At 33.9% G+C, this 24,812-nt stretch overlaps 1 protein-coding gene across 35 annotated transcripts in view; it reads right to left on the minus strand.

Moving 5' to 3' along the window:
• The window catches only part of PTPRD (protein tyrosine phosphatase receptor type D), a 2,191,141-nt gene that overhangs the window by 1,361,584 nt on the left and 804,745 nt on the right, over positions 1-24,812 (minus strand). For all 35 annotated transcript variants that reach the window (XM_077911920.1, XM_077911956.1, XM_077911938.1 and 32 more), the window contains one exon: positions 4,173-4,214. The gene's annotated coding sequence lies outside the window, so the exon portion shown is untranslated. The remainder of the gene's footprint in view (positions 1-4,172; positions 4,215-24,812) is intronic.

Consider the following 24,812-nt stretch of genomic DNA (forward strand, 5'->3'; position numbering starts at 1 on the left):
GAAAACTGTGTGGAGGCTCCTCAAAGAGTTAAAAATAGACCTGCCCCATGACCCAGCAATTGCACTGTTGGGGGTTTACCCCAAAGATACGGATGCAATGAAACCCCGGGACACCTGCACCCCGATGTTTATAGCAACAATGGCCACAATAGCCAAACTGTGGAAGGAGCCTCGGTGTCCATCAAAAGATGAGTGGATAAAGAAGATGTGGTTTATGTATACAATGGAATATTACTCAGCTATTAGAAATGACAAATACCCACCATTTGCTTCAATGTGGATGGAACTGGAGGGTATTATGCTGAGTGAAGTAAGTCAGTCGGAGAAGGACAAACATTATATGTTCTTATTCATGTGGGGAATATAAATAATAGTGAAAGGGAATATAAGGGAAGGGAGAAGAAATGTGTGGGAAATATCAGAAAGGGAGACATAAGGTAAAGACTGCTAACTCTGGGAAACGAACTAAGGGTGGTAGAAGGGGAGGAGGGCGGGGGGTGGGAGTGATTGGGTGATGGGCACTGGGGGTTATTCTGTATTTTTGTAAATTGAACACCAATAAAAAAATGAAATATAAAAAAAAATCATTAGCTGTTAGAAAAAAAATGAAAATTAAAACTACAATGAGATATCATTACACACCTATCAGAATTGTACACATCTCTGTGTAACGTATGCTGTTGATAAGAAGCAAGTCAGAGGTTCTGTCCACACTCAAGGTCTGAACATCAGGAGGCAGGACGCATGGGAGCCACAACAGAGTATGCTCACCACGTTTGCCATATAAAATGTAAGACACATTTCAAAGTTTCAATAAAAGCAAAAATCACACATATAGCTAGGTATACTACATAGAGTTAATCATTGTTAATGATGCTTACTGGGTTTCTTCGCAGTCCTCTATGTGTTCTTCTTGAAGACTATACCCCAAAAATGGGCATTATATATATAATTATTTGAATATTTGTCTTTTGTGTAAATATATGTATAAAAGCATCTGTACAAAAGAGGTATGGTATTATAAGACTACTTTACAATTTGTCTTTTTAAGAACATATCTTCCTTAAATAATCTCCAAAACTATAAATCTTAGAAGCTTCAAAGTATCTTCTCCTAAATATTATAATTTATGTCACAGTTTCCCTATTATTTAATAGTTTGTTTCCTATTAGCATGTTATAAATATCACTATGATAAATATCATTATACATAAATCTTAGTCCTATAAAAACAGCCTCCTAAATATATCTTAAATATATACCTTCAAGAACTAAGTGGGAGGATTTCACTTCCTAATTTCAAGTCTATACCTTTTTTACTACCATCACTGTTTTAATCCTATTTTTTTATCTCTTTCCACCCTCCTGCTTCTGTATTTAACTGATATCTGACTAGTTTGCCATCACCTTTCAAGATACTTGAAGTGTCCACTCCTCCAGGAAGTCAGATGGATTGAAATGACTTTTCTAAATAGCCCCTCATTGGTACCTCTCCTTTGTACTGTTACCATATTGTTTTAAAATGATGGAGTGGGGGGCACAGTCTTTGGAGCCCTGTGTGGTTGGGCTTCCTGCTCAGCAGGGAGTCAGCTTCTCCCTCTCCATCTGTCTACTCTTCCCTTTGGCTCATGCTCTCGCTCTCTCTCAAATAAATAAATAAAAATCTTTTAAAAAACAATTATTTTTTAAAACAATTAATTAATTAAACAATTTATTTACAAGTCTTTTCTCTTCTAGGACTGTAATATCCTTGTCAGGCAGAGAACATATCTCTTTCTTCTTTGCACCTTTAGCATCTAGCACAGTGCATAGAACACATAATAATTTCTCAGTAAGGAATTTGAATTGAGCTACTAAACTAAGATAGTGTGGGTATACTATGGAGGTATAGTTTTATTAAGCCATCTATATTTTATAGTGTGTTTTTCTATCCTTGAGTACACTAACAGAACCTAAAATTAAATGAAGGAGATTTAAAACACTCTTATGCAACATAAAGACCCTTTGTATCACATGCAACTCTAAAAAAAGGAAACAAATATAAAAAAAATCAAGAAATTTGCAACAACTCTTCCTTCACCAGAGTGTCTACTCAAAACTGAAGACAAATATTATTGTACATGTTTACCATCCCCGAAACTTAAAAATGTATATTAGAATCATTCCTCTTGCATTCATAATATGATTAAGATGATTATTAAGAAGTCTAATACAAAACCCACCCATTATAAAAATAGGAAAGAGTAAAATAGCATTTAGTTATGTAACAGGTAGAATTGGTGCTTTAGGACAATCGTAATTTTAATACCCATGCAATCTCCATGCTAAGTATTAGTAAATTCATTTTATATCTGAAATAGCCTGCCCGGGATTTCATGACTAGAAAGTGACAGAGACACACTTCAAAGAGAGGAAGGTCCGATTTCAAAGCCATAATCTTCCCATTTCTCTGCATTATGAGAGCACCAGGAAATACCATAGTTTTCCAGTTATTACCAGAAATGTTCCCAAAAATATCAAGGGAAAGAGTGGTAATGGCTAACAGCAGGCTTGTGGTTGAGGATGCATATCAACAGGAAACCATGATTATTTGCGTTGTGCTGTGTGTGATTTAGTTCCCTGCCAAATGTCATGCCAAAACCTTGACACAACAGAGATCTGTGCCTGGAGCCATTCGTTCTCTGTCTGGCAGAGCACATGCTGGCATATTTTAAATGGATATTCTCAAGTCACATCAGCTCCCAGTAGAGATTGAAAGTGACTACGAGAAAAAATATATGAAAAATAGAGTCAAGAGCCATATTCCAAAAAAACCCCAAGAAACCTGGAATTATGTTTCAATTTTTAAATCTCAGACAATTATTAATATATGTGTATTTATATGCTGATAGCAGTTTATTTTTCAACCAGAAGTAACATGGCAGGGTGCATACAGTATATTTAGAGCCAAATTTAAAATAAAAGATGAGCCTATAAGTGTATTTCCCCAACTATTATGTTTGCATAAAATAGGATATCAATCATTATTAAGGATATCATATATATATATATATATATATATATATATACATTTTACCACAAACCAATTTTCAACTCTCTTTTAAATTCAAAATTACTTTATCACACAGAAAAAGAAAAGAACTGTCTCACCCATTTCATTGTGGGGTGGAAGGGCCCCAAATAGGGTAAATGATCTAGGGAAGCTTTAGAGAAACTATAAGCAGACATTTGTGAACCCATTCATTATTTAAATACCTCCAAAAAAATGACAAACCTTTCAATACTTTATACTAGAACTCACATAGCTTATGTGCTACTTTAAGCAATTTTCTCTTCCTACTTCTTCCATAGACAAGGCCTGGTTTTCACAGCTTCTGTATGCGAGATTTGTTTCCATTTCCTTCATCTTTCTCCAATACAGTACCTAAGAATCTTAGTTCCTTTGTCTTCACTCCTGGAGTTTACACTATATACTTTTTGATTCATCATATATATTTTTTTTCAGCTCCTTCTCAGCATTCAAAATTATTACAATTCATGATATTTATAATTTTCTTTGTCCACATGGTTTTTAAAATAACATTCCATTTTGAAATCAAAGGGATCCTGTACTGGCCTTGTGCTCTCATCCTTATCTATCCTGTAGTTCATTTATATACTTCTATACCTAGCTCTATTTATTTTGCTGTTTGCATCTTCTCAAATTGACTTAAAATTTTAAACTAATTTCACTACCTGGTCCCGCAAAACCTAGACATTCCTAGGTAGTTCTTGACTGATAATTAACTTGCAGATATCCTACAGTAATTTAATCATCAGAGTTATTAAAGACTATGTTTTTAAAAACTTCCATCAAGTAGAATAGTTCCATTATTTTACTCTCAAGGGCATTAGTGATGAAAGTTCTTTGAATATATGTTGTATGAATTAAGGGTTTCTGTGATCAGGAAATGATATATATTTAATGATTAGATTTTCAATTCTAATGTTTTCTCACTTGTATATTTTATCAGATGAAAAAATGTTTATCTTATACATGAACATGTAGTATAATTCCATATATAAGCACATTACAGTGATATAATTATTATAACATTATTTTACTATTATAACATTTATATTTATATGCTTTACTTATGGAGAATATTGGAAATCTATTTTAAACATGCATACCTTTGTCCAAGGCACATCCTGCTGTGGTCTCAGGACAGGAACCTATTGTAAAAAAAAAAAATGTATATATATATTCTCATTAACATACTTAGTATAACAAACAGATTGAAAAATATCCATATATAAAATTTAAAAAATAGTTTAAACCTCAACCATTGTTCAATTAGTATCTGCCCATTAACTTCAAAAAATATTCTTTTTTTTTTTTTTTTTGCTTTAGCTTATTAAGAAAAAAAGGACAAGGTACAAATATTCTGATATATCTCCTAATCTGAATCTCTAAAGGAACTTTGTTTTTTTATATCTTAAAATAAATATTTATTTTTTCCTAGAAAGAAACATATAGACATATTAAGCTCCTGATACACAAAAGTCAATTTCAGGCAAAAATTCAGACAATAGTTTTCAAAAATGCTAAATGAATTATTATGTTCCAAATAAGAAGATGAGAAAGCAGGTTAAACAGGTTTTATGTTAATAAAAGTCCCATAATATTTGCTCATCAAAAAGTGGCGGTGGAACACTAGTTAAGAGAATCATTTTTACAGTAATAATGTTTCAAATTTTCCGGCAGTGAAACTAGAATGTATGTGCAGATAATAGATTTAAATATGTTCAAATAAACTTGAATACTTTAAAAATCAAAAGAGAAAACTGGATCATGTATTGCTGCATTAAGACCAATATTTCCATCATTTCCTTCTAATTTATTATTCTATTAGACACAGTGTCACATTTCCAAATACATGGACACCCAACCCATATAAAGCACAGATCTAAGTCTAAGAACTTTGATCGCAAATGTGACAATGCTTATTACAAGAACTTCAATTAAATGTAAAATCAAAGACGTCTGGGTGACTCAGCAGTTGAGCTTCTGCCTTTGGCTCAGGGCAGGATCCCAGAGTCCTGGGATTGAGTCCTGCATCCGGCTACCTGTGAAGAGCCTGTTTCACCCTCTGCCTGTGTCTTTGCCGCTCTTGCTGTATCTCTCATGAATAAATAAATAAAATCTTTTTTAAAATAAATAAATAAATAAATAAACAAACAAACAAACAAACAAACATAAAATCAAAGAACCATTCACTTTGTTCATATTTTTTGGTATTCTATCTGCTTGAAATTTCAGATGTGGGAGAGAAACCAGAAGAAATAAATTTCCTTTGTGATCACTACCAGTATGTTGGAATAAAAGTTTTACCATGAATAAATTTAAAAAATAAATAAATAACATCCATAAAGTAAAAATAAAAGTATGTTTTTCTTCCATATTTAAAGTTCAGAAACCCAAAGAATTTCAGTTCTAGAAGGCATCTGAGTGGATAACCAAGTAAATTGAATTCAAACTGTGAATTAAGGGATTCTCATTGAAATGCCTCAAGAGTCCCTGGATAATATAAGGGAACTGATCCTTTAGGCCACCCATAACTTTCCCTCAGCCACTATTCAAGCATAGCAGATATGTGCACAAATTCAAGCACACACATGCATGCATGTACATACATACACACACACACATACATAAAGTTAGGCCATCTTCTTTACTCTATGACTAAACCTAGAACCTCACATTTCTTAGAGTTGAACTTGACCCTTGGATTACTAGCTACACTGGACTTTAGATAATTTACATAACCTTCTCTGAGTCTCAATTTTTTTTTTACTTACAGTGAAGTTGTTGTAAAGATTAAACAAATTAATACAAATAAATTCCTTAAAACCCTGCCTAGGACATAGTAAGTAGCCAATAAATGTCACTATTAAAAACTACAAAGTATTTTTAAAAAAGAAATTTTTCAAAAATAGGGACACCTAGGTGGCTCAGTGGTTGAGCATCTGCCTTTGGCTCAGGTCAGATCCCAGGGTCCTGGGATCGAGTCCTACATCGGGATCCCTAAGGGGCGCCTGCTTCACCCTCTGCCTATGTCCCTGCCTCTCTTTCTGTGTCTGTCATGAATGAAATAAATACAATCTTTAAAAAAATTCTTCAAAAACATTAAATAATTTGGATATTTAAAAATATTTCAAGTGATATTGCTAGTCTGCTAATCAGCTCTCAAGTATGAAAATCTCCATTGTATATCTTACATTTTAATAGAATTATATTTATATTGAGAAATATAACTATGCATGGCAAACTTTATTCATGAAAGAATTATAAAAGACACAAATTAAAAGTGGTATCTTTTTTCAATGAGGCATTTTAAATGGTTAGTTAACAGCTGTAATTCTATGCTTTGTGTTTTACTTGTGGTCTGGCATGACTACAGGAACAGAAAATCTTCTTAAATGACAGGGAGGTACTTAAAGTTTTCCACAGGTCAAGCAAGAATCCAATTATCTAATATCCATGGGAGCAGAAGTATGTGTTGAAGAGAAAGTACAAAACTGGAGACCCGAGTTACTGCCAGGCTATAATAAATTTATCACAGAAAGACATGGTATCAACAAAGTCAGAGTTGGACTCACAAAGCAGCTATTAAAATCTCCATGTCTCTGGCCATTAAGAATAGTCAGGGCCTTACAAATAGGATTAAGCTTGTTTGCTATGATTTTTCTGATCAGAACATGCATTCCTATAAATAGGAATAAGATGCAAGAGGAAAGGGAGAAAACAGAATTTTAAAAGACTGATTTAACCCAGTGTAGGGTAAAATTAGAAGGGGGGGAAAAGACTTGATAAGAGGAAATGAACATAGTAACAAAGGGAAGAAGAAAAGAACAACTATAGCCTCAATAAGGAGAGTACTAAATGCCAAACTGGAAAGGTAGACAATATATTTGGTAAAGTATTTTTTGATCAGAAGCTATTTTTACAGATCTGGTGGTGGAATTGAAGAAGAGGTGCTGACCTATTCACATCATTTTACTATTTTAACTCAGGAATTTTCTACCAAGGCTAAATTCCTCCTCCCATCCCCATGACCAGGGACATATAACACTTTCTGCAGACATTTTTTGGTTGTCATAGCTGGAGGTAGGATGCTACCCTACTAGCATCTAGTAGGCAGAGGCCATGGAGTTGATAAACAATTGATAGTTCACAGGACAGCCCCACATGAGAAAGATTCATGCTACCCAAAAGATCAACCATGGGCCAAGGTTGAGAAACCTTGTCTGTCTGAGCAGAGGAGGTAGGGCCTCCTCCTACCTCAGTGCTTCAAACCCTCCCAAATCATTTATACAGAGTGAATCTTCCAGGAGAAAGAGAACTAATCTTGGTCAAGGTTCTTGATAGAGGATATTTTAGTTGCAAGTAATCTATTTAAACATTGCTAATCTAGCATTTAATGTAGCCATGTATGAAACTCAGGTTGATCAGATACTAGTAATCAAGTATTTTACACTATACCAATCTGAACCCTGTATGTAATGATATTCCCATTCCTTTTCTCAAATGTTATTCAACATCAGAAAATATCTTAGTGAATTATTTGATTTTCTTATTTTAAAAAACACTAATTTCAAACTTTCAGACTTTATGACATTTGAAATAATTTAGTTTAAGAGAGAAGTTATTTACCTTATTATTTGAAATTTGATAATCCATCATAATTCAATAATTAATCAAAATCATTTTTAAGGAAAATAAAGTGGTTTAATATTATTTTATTTTTACTTTACACCAAAATAACAACTACTTTAAGCAAAACTAAGATATGTTTCTATTGATTATTAACATAAAGATACAATATACATGATAATGTGAACTAAAACTAATGTTTAAAACAGGATGATTATTACTATTTAATATAAACTAGTGTGTAATTTCACACTGTTCTCATATGGCTCATTTGATAATACATCATTACTATCATGTTGCTCAAAGTATTTAACCTGTAAAGTATAATGTTTCTTTGATATTAATTTAGTAACATTTACAACCTATAAAACATGCCGTGTTTCACTTTGTTGATTTCCTTCAAGGGTCTCTGCAAATGCCAAGTATCTGAGTTGGTGGGGGGAGGGGATCCTTAAAATCTTTTATCAACTACAGATGAATTTCTACAGCTAAAAGCTGTATTGAGGAAATGGGAAAGGAAAAGATAGGAAGTTTCATTTATGTTCTATTAGGTAATTCAAAAGAAAAGTCCATTCAGATGGGTTTAACAGACATATTCAGAACATTCCACCTTAAAGCAGTAGAATACACTTTTTTCTTTTTTTCAAGTGCACATGGGACATTCTCCAGAACAAATCATATATTAGGCCCCCAAACAAGTCTCAACAAATTCCAAAAGATCAAAGTTGTACCATGCATCTTTTCTGACCACAACACTATGAAACCAGAAATCAACCATAGGAAAAAATCTGTATTATGTTGAGTGAAATAAGTCAATCGGAGAAGGACAAACATTATATGGTCTCATTCATTTGGGGAATATAAAAATAGTGAAAGGGAATAAAGGGGAAAGGAGAAAAAATGAGTGGGAAATATCAGAAAAGGAGACAGAACATGAGAGACTCCTAACTCTGGGAAACGAACTAGGGGTGGTGGAAGGGGAGGTGGGTGGGGGGTGGGGGTGACTGGATGACGGGCACTGAGGTGGGCACTTGATGGGATGAGCACTGGGTGTTATTCTATATGTTGGCAAATTGAACACCAATAAAAAATAAATTTATAAAAAAAAGAAAGAGAAAAAAAAGAAAAAATCTGTAAAGACCACAAATACATGGAAGTTACATAACATGCTACTAAATTATAAATGAGTCAACCAAGAAATAAAAAATTACATGGAAAAAAATGAAAATGGAAACACAATGGTCGAACACTTTTTGGATACAGCCAAAGTAGTTCTATGAGGGAAGATTAGAGTAATATATGCCTATATCAAGAAGCAAGAAAAATCTTAAATACACAACCTAGCCTTCCACCTAAAGGGCATAGAAAAAATAGAACAAACAAAATCCAACCCAGTAAAAGGAAGGAAATAATAAAGATTAGAGCAGAAATAAATGATACAGGAATTAAACAACAACAAAACAAAAACAAAATGAGCAGAACAGATCAATGAAACCAGGAGCTGGTTCTTTGGAAAGATCAACAAAATTGATAAACCTTGGGACACTTAGGTGGTTCAGTGGTTTAGTGTCTGCCTTTGGTTCAGGGGATGATCCTGTGATCCTGGGATTGAGTCCCGCATCGTGCTCCCCACAGGGAGCCTGCTTCTCCCTCTCCCTATGTCTCTGCCTCTCTCTATGTCCCTCATGAATAAATTAATAAAATTTAAAAATTGATAAACCCCCAGCTAGACTCATCAAGAAAAAAAAGAGAGAGGACAGAAATAAACAAACGCACTAATGAAATATAAGAAATAAAAGTCAACACTACAGAAATACAATTATAATAGAATATTATGCAAAACAATATGCCAACTAATTGGACAAGTTAGAAGAAATGGATAAAGTCCTAGAAACACATAACCTACCAAAACTAAAGCAAGAAGAAATAGAAAATTTGAACTGGCCAATTATCAGCAATGGAACTGAATCAGTAATCAAAAATTCCCAAAAAACAAAAGTCCAGGACCAGATTTCACAGGCAATTCTACCAAACACTTAAGGAAGAGTTAATTCATATTCTTCTCAAACTATTCCAAAAAATAGGACAGGAAGGAAACTTTCAAATTCATTCTATGAGGCCAGTATCACCCTGTTATAAAACCAGAGAAAGACACTACCAAAAAAAAAAAAAAAAATGGCCTATAGGCCAATATCTCTCACAAATATAGAGGCAAAAGTCCTCAACAAAATATTAGCAGACTGAATCCAACAATATATTAAAAATACCATACACCATAATCGAATGTGATTTATTCCCATGATACAAAGACAGTCAACATTTGCAAAATAGTCAACATGATCTAGAAGAGAAAGGATAAAAACATATGATTATTTCAAAAGTCTCAGAAAAAGTATTTGACAAAATACAGTATCTATTCATGATAAAAATAATCTACAGGGATCCCTGGGTGGCGCAGCGGTTTGGCGCCTGCCTTTGGCCCAGGGCGCGATCCTGGAGACCCGGGATGGAATCCCACATCGGGCTCCCGGTGCATGGAGCCTGCTTCTTCCTCTGCCTGTGTCTCTGCCTCTCTCTCTCTCTCTCTCTCTCTCTCTCTGTGACTATCATTAAAAAAAAAAAAAATCCTCTACAAAGTAGGTCTAGGAGGAACATATCTCAACATAATAAATGTCTTATGAAAAACCCACAGCCAATATCATATTCAACAGTGAAAAACTGAGAGCTTCTTTCCCAAGGCCAGAACAGACAAGGATATCCACTCTCACCACTTTTATTCAACATAGTACTGGACATCCTAGTCACAGCAATCATAAAAGAGAAAAGAATAAAAGGCATCCAAATTGGTAATGAAGTAAAACTTTCATGATTTGCAAATGACATGATAGTATATGTAGAAAACCCTAAAGACTCCACACACACACACACACACACACACACACACACAAAAACCAAACTACTAGAACTGATAAATGAACTTACACACACACACATATAAAGAAGTGGAATGGAATGCTATTCAGCCATAAAAAGAATGAAATCTTGCCATTTGCAACAACATGGATAGAGCTAGAGAGTATAATGCTAAGTGAAATCAGTCAGAAAAAACAAATACCATCTGATCTCATATGTGGAATTTAAGAAACAAAATCAATAAACAGGGATCCCTGGGTGGCGCAGCGGTTTGGCGCCTGCCTTTGGCCCAGGGCACGATTCTGGGGACTTGGGATCGAATCCCACGTCGGGCTCCTGGTGCATGGAGCCTGCTTCTCCCTCTGCCTGTGTCTCTGCCTCTCTCTCTCTCTGTGTGTGACTATCACAAATAAATAAAAATTAAATAAATAAATAAAACATTTAAAAAAACAAAAAAACAAAATCAATGAACAGAGGAAAAAGAGAAAGATCTTGACTCTTTCTATGAGGGAAAAGAAAAAGACTCTTAACTATAGAGAATAAACTAATGGTTACCAGTAGGAGGTGAGTGGGGAGGAAGCATGAAATAGATGATGAGTATTCAAGAGTACACTTATGATGATGAAAATAAATAAAAAATTTAAAATGTCAAAACTAAAAAATAGGCTCATACTTAGAGGAAACTTAGAAATGGTCATATATGCATAGCAATGCAATGCCACAGACCTACACATTCTTCCTATGTTTTGAGCACAATAAGAGGTGTTCTTGCAAAAGGACATTTACATCAACAACCACTTCCCCAAATCAGAATCACTAATTTACTCCAAAGTAAACCATCAGCATGATGATCAATGCCTCTTATGCCCAATATAAATGCTTCAGAATTGGTTGAGTTTCTGTTACTTGTCCTTTTATTAACTATTTATTAGTATTCAATACATTTGTTTATACAATTTATATAATTTCTATATATATGAATATATATATATATATATATATATATATATATATATATATATTCCTTAAAATCACTTCCCTTTTCCACCTATCTCAAGATTTTTATGTCCTTACTGAAGAATGATCCAATTTCAGGAACAAGTTCAATAGATATGCTACATTCCAATGAAAGTGCTATACATGTTATGCAAACCGAACTCAAGAGATTAAGTACAATTATTACTAAATCTGATTTCTTTGTATATGTTTATTATCAAACCAGATGTGCTTCTGTACATAATTCAAATTCAGAATGATCCCAGGGTATAACATATTTTTCTCTCATAAGAGATGGCAATACTGCCATGATCATTAGAAAATAAAGGGATAGATATCAAGAATAGTGTACTATGCATAGTATAAGGACAAACCAAAAATTTTAATATATTGGTGTTACAGGCTGAACTGTGTACCCTCAAAATTCTTAGGTTGAAATCCTAGGGGTGCCTGGGTGGCTCAGTCCATTAAGCATCCAAGTCTTGGTTTTGCACAGGTCATGATCCCATGGGTCTTGAGATTGAGCCCTGCATCAGGCTCCATACTCAGTGTGGAGTCTATTTGAGATTCTCTCCCTGTACCACTCCCCACACTCATGCTCACATTCTCTCTCTCTCTCTCTCTCACACACACACACACACACATTCAAATAAAGAAATAAATCTTTTAAAAAATTAAAAAAAAAACCCTAAGCATCATTAACTCTGAATGTGACTATATTTGGAGAGAATGACTTTAAAAAGGTAAATAGATTTAAATGAGTTCATTAGGGTGCACCCTAATCCATTGTGACTGGTGTCCTTATAAGAATAGATTAGGACACAGAAACAGGAAAGACCATGTACAGACTCAGAGAAATGGTGGCCATCTACAAGCCAAGGAGAAAACCCCTCTGAGGAGAGTAACCCTGCAGACACCTTGATCTCACACATCTCACTTCAGAATCATGAGGACAAAATTCTGTTGTATAAGCTCTGTCTGTGGTTTTCTGTTATGGCAGCCCTAAAACAGTGATAGAATTTGAAATTTCCAAAGTTAGAGTATACCTCTACACAAACATGTGACAAGAGGTAAATTTTATCTTCAGTGTTCTCCCATTTCCCATGTAATACTTGTCTTTCTCTTTCACTGGCCTCTTGCATAAATGATACTCTTGATGTTCCCAGGATACAAGGGGTTGTCTCTCAGGGGACACAGCTTCTCTTTCTTGCTCTTTAAATGTATTCTCAAAGTGATCTTCTCCTGACCTCAAGAAACAGCCTATCACAAAGACTCTAATTACTAAGAACAGCTTGGCCTATATCTGTATTTGAGGGTATTTGTCTGCCAAAAAGTAAATAAAACCTTTTTTATAAAGTAAGCCTTTTGTGTTATTTTATTTTGTTTTGTTAGTAATGAATAGGTGTGATGAAATTACCATCTTCATTCATTGCTGGTGGTAGTATGAATTGGAAAGCAATTTGCCAGCATGTACCAAAGTCTCAAAAATATTTGTTCCCTTTCACCCAGTTATTTCTCTCCTGGGAATCTCTCAAAAGGACATATCAACAGATGACGGCAAACATTTATAAATTGATAATCCACTTCACCACTATTTCTACTAATTCTTCTCCTTCATAAAAGGAACCAAGCTATGTATCTTCTAACAGATTGGAGAAACGGAGTTTTTCCCCCAGATAAGGAACTATTGTGCTTTTATTTGTAACCTTGTTTCCAAAGACAATTTAATGGCATGGGAATATAAAGTGAATTTTATAGTTTTAGGTGACGAGATGAGGATACAATAGGATTCCATCATGTAAAACTAAGTTAACACTCCCAAATCAGGATTCTCTTAATTCTGCCTTTCTCTTCCCATTCCTTCACATAAAAAGTTGCCTTTATAAGTTAATAAAACCCCCAGAATTCCAAGAAGCAGACATGTGTCATAAGGATATCTCAGCAGAGTCCTCCATTATCTCAGGGAGCAGGAGAAAAAGGTTTCTACAGTTACAATCTGTTAGTACAACCTGGTAACTGCATCAGTATTCAAGTGACCTGCCTCCTCTTTTATATCCAAAATAACTGAACCTGATGACATCCAATTAAACATTCCTTTCTCATTTGGAAGATCAAGAGATAGTCTCTCTTTGTTCCCTAACAGAAGTATCACAAAGTATCTCATGACATAAGACATAAAAATTTAATTATAATTAAATTATAATGTACCTGCATTACTTTATTCCAACAATCTAAACCTTGTTGTACCATTGTTACCAAATGAGAGTTTAATAAATTCATATTTTCAGAAATTAAGAAAGCATCATCAATAGCACATGATTATAAATGCCAATTCATCCTGTTGAAGCAAGTTGTCACCAGGGTGCCTGGAACATTTTACCACTCAATTATTTCTATGAACTTTGAACAGACATATGTAGAGTCCTTTTGGTATACTATATACACAGAAGAACATGGGAAATATATATGAAAATGCTCTTGGTGTTTATTTCTGAGTGGTGATTTTCTGTTTAGCCCTCAGTGATCACTGAAACACTTGAAAGATGACTTACATTTCACCTTCCCAGAGAACTTTTTATATAAAATTCTGTTTCCAAAATTTGACTCTTCAGAGCTGGAACCATGTTGATACCTACATGCATTTCAGGAAATTACCCCACTTTAAGAATCACCCCACTGCTTAAACAATTGTATATTGGCCAAAGTACAAATTCAAATCTCTTTTGATACAATGGATATGGTGATATCTTGGGGAAAAGGTTGTAGGATTCAGGCACTAGTTCTGTCATTTATTAACCTGTGTTCTTGGGCAAATCACATCCTCACTGTGGTTTATGATTGTCTGAATAATCTCACTGGATATTATCAAGTTTAACAGCCAACTAAGACTACCCATCTGAATGAAGCTATGGACCTGTGAAGTGTTGTATCTCTATATGCATAACTAGTTCTATTTAGGCACTGAAATATTGAGCTTGAAGGAGCCAGTAACAAGCTGGGTGCCAAATTACACTTTTAAAGGTAATTTAGGCACTCTAATAGAGGTCTTGAGGAGGATTATTTCAAAATAAATAAATAAAAAGATTCTCTCCCATTATACCCTCAACATACTTTGAATTTATGAACATGTTGTGAATCTGGCCATCCGCAAGAAGGGTTAATCATAATATTCTTTCCCTGTCTGATTCATGATAGCACTTCATAAATGTCCAATTTTCAAAAGCTCAGACCCTAGAGGAACAGAAAACAAATAGTGGAATTAATGTGCAGCAAGAGCAGCCTGCCATTATGCTAGCTTGGCACATCATTATTCGGAACATGGCATTAGCACCTTGCAAGGAGGCAGGATAGAGGAAACAGGTCCCTCATTATTTCTGAGAGCAGGACTTGAGCACCAGTTTGGAGATTTGAATGCTCCATTATCATCAGTCTATAGCTGGCATTTATGGATCTGTCATCCCACTGGATCATCAACTAATTACATTAATAATCAGATCTCATTTTCCTTTGTCTTTTTAATTTTAACCACAGAGTTTTGTCCATGAAGGTCACTTGTTTTATGGTACTGCTAACACAGGCACATCATCATTAATACTTTAGCTAAAATGTTTCTGTGGAGCTGAAGGGCTGGTTCCTTGTGAATTTTAATCCATGTTTTTTTTTTTTTTTTTTTTTTTTTTAAGAAAGAGGAGCTCAGGGCCCCAAATTTCAGTTTTGTCAGAAACTCTCTGCCTTTGGGCAGATCATTTAACCTGTTTGACTTCAGTTTCTTCATTGTACAATGCAATAATTAGAATTGTGATCTATGGATTGACTTATTTTTGAGTATTTACTTTTATACCTAAACTTTCTTTTAGGAAGAAGAGTGTCAAATGGAAATTGTATGTAGAATCCAGAAGCTAGAATTTATTAATTATTTATTAATTAATCTCCCTGACGTTTTATCCTCATCTAATTCCTCTTCCATTCAATTGTGGGTTATTTTCCAAAGACAGCTTCTTGATTTGGCATTTCAGGAAGTAGCTCCTGTCTTGCTCAGCAATCTCTTCTCCCACCTTTAACCCATATCACCTTTCTGTTTCTGGAAAACAAACAAACAAACAACAACAACATCAACAACAAACACTTGCTGCTCCCTGAGTATATCATGTTCCCTTTCACTTCTGTGTTTTTCATATTCTGTTTCTAGTTTCTTCAAATTCTTATTTCTTCTTACTCTTCTTATTTCTCCTCCTGGCTAAGCCCCTCACTCAGGCTAAGTCCTTCAGAGCTCAGCTTATCCCACACCCCTTTCCATCCTTTGCCTGAGTTAAGTTATATGCTCCTAAAAGGTGTCTAACTAATGCCTTGCATTCCTATGTCATAACTCTGGACAGCAAGGTGTCCATTGGTGCTTTCAAGGTGTATCTGTTTCAAAACACTGGTCAGTTCCCAAAGAGAAGGGATTTTTTTTTTTTAATTTCTCTTTTCTGGCAGCATAATACCTGACACATAATGGTCACTCAGTAAACTTTTATTGAATGAATGGATAGAAAACTTACACATGCAAAAGATATCCAAAATATAGTCTATTCCCTGTTACCACACAACAGAAAACCGAACATACTAGCATAATAAACTAATCAGCCATAACATGTTAGAGATGGTGACTTTCACTAAACTTTTCCTTATCTTTAAAATTGCTTCTTTTCAAACCTTAATTTGAAAACAAAACTAAAAAAAAAGATCAATATCTTTTTATTGTAAAGCACCATTTATATCCTCTTTCCAACAACCACTCACTTCCACTTCATAGCACAGCAGACAGCAGAGCTTATTTCTTAACTAGTTAATAGCCAGCTAATTTTACACACACATTTGCCAAATAGTCAGTACATACGTTCTCCTATCCTCTAGGTTGAAAGGCATAAATTCAGAGAATCAATTTTCCAGTCATCCTCTAAAAATACTTTTTAAATTGAGCATCCATGTGAGTATAGTCTGGGTACCACTGAGTAGTTTTATAAATACACACCTTGCCATATACAAGCTCACATTATGAAACAGACACGCGCTCGTGATATCCTGTATTATACTAAGAGCCCTGGAACTTAAAGTAGGAAAACTAGATACATTCTTACCTCTGGGTTTCAGATCATCTATAAAATGAGATGATCAAAATTGATTTTTTTTTTAAGTTTAGAATTCTTATTTGGGAGGAGAAAAAGCCCATGAACTTCTGGTGCCAACACACATACAAACACACACATTTGTGATTATGCACACACAGCTAATGGCACGGTTGTCAATGAATAAATATATCTCCCAAAGAGAACAATATATAACTTTAGGAATGTGTCAATATTTTACAGTGACTTTAAAGAAAAGTTATACTATTCTTTGTAAAATGTATTGTAATGAATGAGATGCATCAATTGTACATATCTACAAAGAGAATTAGAGCACTATTTAGAGGACCAAAAAAACCCCAAATACGGTTCAACACAATTAGCCAAAAGGGGTTTGTTCAGGAGTCACGGTCTAAATAAACATAATAGAAGGAAGATGCTAGAAAAACTTGAAGAAAGAAAATATTCGAAGGGTAGAAGTACAGGCTAATGTGATTCATCAGTAAATGGCAAAGGTGAGATTAGAAGAACATTAAATCAATTAGATCAAAACTGATCATTATTAAGTAGTTGTGTAGTTGAAGTGTTACATGAGGCTCCCCTGGCTATACATACCCAGCTAACACAACGAGTCTAAAACACCAAACATCCTGCCTAAAGCACAGTATGTATTTACAAGTGTTAGTTTTCTTTCACAGAATTAGGTTAAAACTTACAAAGTTGAATTTAACCTTACTGAACTTTTAGACTTCTCAAAAGGACTATTCCCTCTGACCAAGAAGTCTTTTACCATTCCCTTTTACTAAGACATAACTTCCCCTTATTATCTGTTGGCTGACTTCTATTCATTATCAGATCTCCACTTAGATTTCTTTCTCCAGAAGTATTCCCCAACCCAGTTTTTGCGTGCTTCTTTCTCTAGAAATTTTCGTTGTACCCTGCATCTCCCCATCACAGAGCCCAGGTGTGTGTGTGAAGAGTAAACAGCAAACACATGCTGGATGTCATAAGACGTACTATCAGATGTATGTATCTTAAAGCCATCATTGAAGGTAGACTTGAAAAGGCAGGTAACATCTAAAAATTCCTAACCCCTTCAGGCCACAGCTGTCATTGTTCAGATGGATAGCCCATTGAGTGAAGGAGCACATTTACACCTTTCAAAAGACTGAAAAACACTGGACCTTTCAAATTTGAGATACGTTACAAATTTATTAAGTGAAGGAAATGGAAACAATTTTTCTAAACAATTCATTTAAGAGATAGTAGAACCTGGGTTGAGAGACGTTGAGGAACTTGACTAGTTGAGGAGCTTGCTGAGGCTTACGCAGGTAATCAGCAACAAAACTACGACTGGACCCCTCTCCTCAGAACTACTTGCCCGGTACCTCCTGTCTTTGATGAATAACTGCAATAAGCATAAAGAGCTCGAGTTATTCATGTGTACGATGAAAGGAGGACCCGAAAGATTGCTCCAGGAGTCTTACTTCCTTAATTGCACCATTCTATCAGAGCTTATGAGTTATTATCATAAAACTGCATTGTTTAACAAATAATTCTCAATTTGAAATCATAATGCTATACTGAGTACTCGAAATCTTCAAAATTAAAGGTCATTTTATTCTTTTGTGGTTAGTGCATCTGCTTCCTCTGAACTTGCCTAGTTTAATGCTATTCTTCTGGTAAGTAATTTATAAATATCTGTTGACAGACTTACATTGTATTTAGTTCACGATATCTGAGTAGACAAAACATAAAATATGACACCGTGTAATTTATATACATGACAGTAAATAACCCAATTGCCATGAAATTTATTATTATTCCTTTAAATTTATATTTAAGCATTTTGTTTCGATTCTTCCCAGGTTATAAGAGAGGAGTATCATTTTATTTATTTTATTTTATTTTAATTTTTTTAAAAGATTTTATTTATTTAATCATGAGAGACACACAGAGAGAGAGAGGCAGAGACACAAGCAGGGGGAGAAGCAGGCTCCATGCAGTGAGCCCGAGGACTCGATGCGGAGTCTCCAGGATCACCCCCTGGGCTGAAGGCGGTGCTAAACCGCTGAGCCACCGGGGCTGCCCAAGGAGTATCATTATTTTAAAATAAAAGGAACAATATTAAAAGCATTTTTTTCATGTAAAAACAATTCTTAAAAGTTATTTCTAGTAGCAAGATTGTTTCAGATTCTATCTCTATATTATCAAGTGCTATTTTTTTGTCCATTACAGGAGATATACATTTTATACATATTTTAGTTTCTTAAGTAAGCATATTGTACAATGCAATTAGAAATTGCCAATTCCTCTCTTGCATAAAATATCTGAGCTAATAATTTGACCTAGAAAAGTAGGATCTTTCTTTTCATTAAACCTCTCCTTTCAACAAAAGCTTTGTTAGTCTACTGAGTCATGACAAGTAATACTTTATATGCCAGGGTACACTGTTCTTCCTAGTGAACTAACAAATTAAAATGAAATGTGAAATGATGACACTGGGAATATTGAGGAATAGCCACTCATGTGGGAAGGAATCCATAATTAAACCGAGATGTACATTTTAATTATAATTTTATCAAACTGATAATATAAAATAAAGTGTATTTTGGAGGAGTCCAAGGAAACTATAATTGAGACCATAAGAAAGCCATGTCCTACCCCCTGTTTTCTCCCCTACCTTTCTGCTCTAGGGTCCTCCACTCACCTTTCACCCCTCAAAATTGTCATTTCATTATATCTTGCCAAGAATTAGGAAGCAGTTGAGTAATTTTTCACCACCTTCATCTCAAACTAAGGTAATCATTTCTCTAGTTTTTTGTTTTTTTGTTTTTTTGTTTTTTGTTTTTTTTTGCTTATTTTTTTCCCCCTTAAACTTGGTTTGCTCAAGAGTAAAATGAGCCACAGTACTTATCAGCTCATTGCATACACAATTGATACCAAAGGCAACTGACAGCAACTGAAGCCAGAGGTTAGCAGCAAATCCATTAGTGATTTTATACAGAATGGGGGAAATTCTTGGTGAGTTTGTGATAAAGCTGAACAACTACAGAAGTCACAAATAAGACAATGTAATTTGAATTAATGTGTCATCAGACAGATTCACAAAAAGCTTTAAAGAGTGCAAAAGGCTTCCTTTAAGGTAATCAAAGCTATATTTGCTGTTCGTATGCCTAAAAGTAAGATTTCTTATTCTTTGACACATAATGCATTTAGGCTAAGGGTCATATTCTAAGAATAGCTGTGCAGAGCAAGAAACTAACATATCCACAAAATATTCTTGCCAATTCTGAAGCACTCATATCAAAAAGATACTTAGAAATTAAGGTAAATTACAATTATACTGTAGAAAAATGTTATAGTGTATACTGGGGGAAACATTTAAGGACATTATTTTCATTTAAACTCACAAACTTAGCATGAATATTTTTGGTGTTAATATATTTTCAACCATAATAATCAAAATTTATATTTAAGGATAAACAAAATTTTAACATCTAATCTCACATTCTAGAATTACAAATCATTGTTCTATTTTCTTTGTTCCTCTTTTACAGATTTTCTTCCAAACCTATAGTGAACTTTCATAAAGGAGCTCTTAGGTCAGACACTTTATCATCATTAAAGCATCATGACACTTCTTTTTTTTTTTTTTCTGATCTTACTTGGGATTCCTTTTTAATTCCAGTATAATTAACATACAGTGTTATGTATTATACAATTATAATTAACATACAGTGTTATGTATGTAATTATTAGTTTCAGGTGTACAATATGGTTAATCCCCACTCTTTACATTATTCATTGCTCATCATGATAAGCGTATCTTAATCCCCTTCTGCTATTTCACCCATGCCCCCACCCACCTCCCTTCTGGCGACCATCAGTCTGTTCTCTATAAGTAAGAGTCCATCTCTTGGTTTGTCTCTTTTTCTCTTCATTCATTTGGTTTTTTTGTTTTGTTTTGTTTTGTTAAATTCCACATATGAGTGAAACCAATGGTATTTGTCTTTCTCTGACTTATTGCACTTAGCATTATACTCTCTAGATCCATCATGTTGCAAATGGCAAGGTTTCACTCTTTTATGGCTTGAGTAATATTCCATTATATGTATATACATATATGCACACACATATGCATACATACATATATGAAATGTCATCATGAAAAGATGCTCATATATAATGGAGTATTATTATATATTTTATATATAATGTCTATTATATATCCCATTATAATATTCATATATATGTATCCATATATATACCACCTCTTCTTTATCCATTCATCTATTAATAGACATTAGACTTTGCTCCCATAATTTGGCTTTTGTAAATAATGCTGCAACAAACATAGGGTGCATATATATTTTTGAAGTAGTGTTTTCATATTCTTTGAGTAAATACCCAGTAATGTAATGATTAGATCAAATAGTAGTTCTATTTTTAAGTTTTTGAGGATCCTTCATACTGTTTTCCATGGTGGCTTCACCAGTTTACATTCCCACCAACAGTACACAGGGTTCCTTTTTCTTTGCATCCTTGCCAACATTGTTGTTTCTTCTGTTTTTTATTTTAGCCATTCTGATGTGTGAGGAGATAATTCTCATGCTGGTTTTGATTTGCATTTCCCTGGTGATTAGTGATGTTGAACATCTTTTCATGATAACATTGCTTCAGACTTTTTTTTTTTTTAAATGAGAGAGCAGGGAGGAGACAGCAATGAGAAGGGGCAGAGGGAGAGGAAAAGAGAGAATCTTAACTAGACTCCACGTTCAGTGTGCAGCCCAATACAGGGCTCGATTCCATGACCCTGAGATTATGACCTGAACCTTGAGTTCATGACTTGAGCCAAAATCAAGAGTCAGAGGCTTAATGGACTGAGCCATCCAGGCACCCCTTATTTCAAGAAGTTTTAGTTAGCAGATCAATGACAAAATAGGTACCATATGGATTCATTCAAAGCAACTACAAGGCACTGGTTCTCTAATGGAGTTGTGCTAGTTGAAAACTGGAAGAAAATTTCAGTGAAACTATTACATAGCGTATACATATGTATATACATATACATATATACATATAATGGTATATATGTATACATATAATGTGTGTAACTATATTATGTACATATAGATTTATAGTATATTACATAAATATGTCACATATTTATGAAAGGATAAAGTGGGGTTTGGGTGAATATAACTCTTTGTATCAGCAAGCCTTAGCTAAAAACATGTTTTGGAGAAGGAACTCTAATCTAGTTAGTGTCTTTGGAAGTAATGCAAAATAATCCAAATTAATAAGTAGGAACAAAAATAAGAAAGAGCATGTTTTTGCTTACTACTAATGGCAAGTAATAATTAAGTAACAAAAAGCTTATTATATAATAATAGAGAAATAATAAGAGAAATACAAAATTACCATTAGGCAAACACCACTCTAATAATTGCTTCAGGAAAGATTCACCAACCAAGGCTTAAAATAATTGGGTGAAGCAGAATATTCATATAATCTCAGAGTATCTCTCCAAATATAGTTATTAGTTACAAAGGGAAGAATAGTAAATCTACAATGGAAAGACCCAACACACATTACCTTGATCAAGAATATCCCGAGAGAAAAAAAAATATATCATGTACTCCCTGATATGATACATTGTCAAGAACACAATGTCACTTCTGTGATATCGCCAAAAATGCATAACCTCAATCTAATCATGCCAAAAGGATCACATAAACCCAAAGTGAGAGGCATTCTTCAGAGCAACTGACCAGTACTCATCAAATATTTCAAGGTCATGAAGGACAAAGAAAGACTTAAATAACTGCCATAGTTTAGCAGAAACAAAGAAAATACCAACTAAATGCAATTTGGGATCCCAGTTTGGATTCTGGGACAGGAAAAAAAAAAATTTGGAAAACTGGTGAAATTTCAATAAGGGCTATAGATTACTCAATATTATTGTACCAGTTGCTAATCATACAATTGTATAAAAAATTTTATTATAGCTGCCAAATTAATACAATGTCACCATTCTGCTAAATTATACAGTTATTCACTGTCCTAGTTTTTTTATTCCAAATAAATTGAGCATGTATTACTCCTCCCTATGAAACCAACTGCTTAAGCCTATGTTTTCTAGAATCATTACATTTACCTATCCCTCAAATTATCTTTTCTATTATACTATCTCATCGAATTCACATATTTATTGATTGCCACCTTGTGCGGTGTACTCAAGAAGATATAAGATGATTACAATGTTTCTACCTGCATAGATTAACAAATCTAGAAAAACAGTTTATATAATTTATATTTTACATAACTACTATAACCTATTATCATGTAAATTAAAATTACTGTGAAATTTATTGATACATTTGCAACGCATTTAATGACTACATTACATTATTGGTTTAAAAATGATTACCATTACTGGTAGAAGATCAAGAACATCAAGAGTTTTAAAAAAAAAGATAGAGAGTGAGACAAACCAGAAAACAGACTCTTAACTAAAAGAACAGATGGTTACCAGATGGGAGAGGGGGAGGGCAATGGGTGAAATAGATGAAGGAGATTAAGAGCACACTTATCTTGATGAGCACTGAGTAATATATGGAATTGTTGAATCACTATTTTGTACACCTGAAATGAATATAGCACTGCATATTAACTGCACTGGAATTAAAATAAAAGAAGGGATCTCAGGAGTTTAACCATTATTAGATTTGTATGCAATGGTGTGAGTTTATACAGGCAGCAGAGATGAAATGAGTTACTATAAAATGAAAATTTGTAACATAAACTTGAAATTTCTGGAAGAGAATTTCAGAGGCACAATAGAATGTTGGAGGCACAAAAAGCACAGTGTAAAATCCCTGCCTGAGATTAGCAACAGGAGGCATATTTTTAAACCACTAGCATTTGAGCAGTAATTCTAGTTCTTATCTTAATGTCATAATTGTTTTTAACCATACATTTTCTATTTCCCCATGTTTTACTAAAATAAATTTTATAAAATATTTCATTTGAAAACAAGCACAAACACTACTGTATAATGTTGACATTGTTGGTAGTAAATGATTGGGTGGTAGAGAGTACCACTTTCCCAAGCTTAAAACGTTTGTTAGCTGCCAGGTTTAAGTCCAAATTCACTTATGAAATTGGAATTATGCTGTTGCTATATAATGACTGACACATTAGGCTACACTCAAGTTGAATCTAGTTTGTTGTGCCTTTTCTGCATCATGAGTAAACCACTGAAGACAATGGCAAATAAGCATTTAAATATATGTATCTAGGAATTATTTCAATTTAGTAAAAAATAGTCAAAACTTGTACTGTACAAAATTTAATTGATATATTTAGCTTACTCTGTCAATTTTCCTTAGATTTTTCTCTCCTAAACACAAACATTTTGTAAAGAAAAGAGAGAGTTCAATAAGATTCTGGAAAAAAGAAATTAGGTAAAAGAGACTGAAACAATATCAAGTAAAAGGGACTTGGGGCACCTAATGAGAATAAGAGAAAAGAAGACAAAATAATTGTATCACAAAAGGTCAAAGATCTGGGAAAGATCAAAGCTCCAAAGGAGATCAAATAAAGTAGCAAAAATTAAATTTTAGCAATGTATATAATTTATAATTAGCAGAAATTTATAACACCAAATACAAATAAACCATCAAGTTCCAATTTTTCTAATGATTTTTTCCTTTTATTCTTTTAAACATATCTCAATGTACAAAAGAATAGTACCTGGCAATATTTTCCCTTATGAAGAGTCATGCCATGAAAAATAATAAGGTATAAAAAACAGTTCTTTCATTAGGAGGCAGTAACAGATTTTAACTCCACAGACACAAAATAAAATATTAATTTTATATAACAGGAAAAACAGTTAAAGGGGGGGAGGGAAAAATAAAAGACCAAATAGCTACTGGGTAGGCTCCATGTGTTTATAACATTTTATTTTATTTTATTTTATTTTACTTTATTTTATTTTTAAGATTTTATTTATTTATTTGAGAGGGAGAGGAAGAGAAGGAGAGCTCATGAGCAGGGGGAGGGGCAGAGGGAGTAGCCGACTCCCCACTGAGT

The sequence above is a fragment of the Canis aureus genome, chromosome 10 (genome assembly GCF_053574225.1).
Source record: "Canis aureus isolate CA01 chromosome 10, VMU_Caureus_v.1.0, whole genome shotgun sequence".
NCBI lineage: Eukaryota > Metazoa > Chordata > Mammalia > Carnivora > Canidae > Canis > Canis aureus.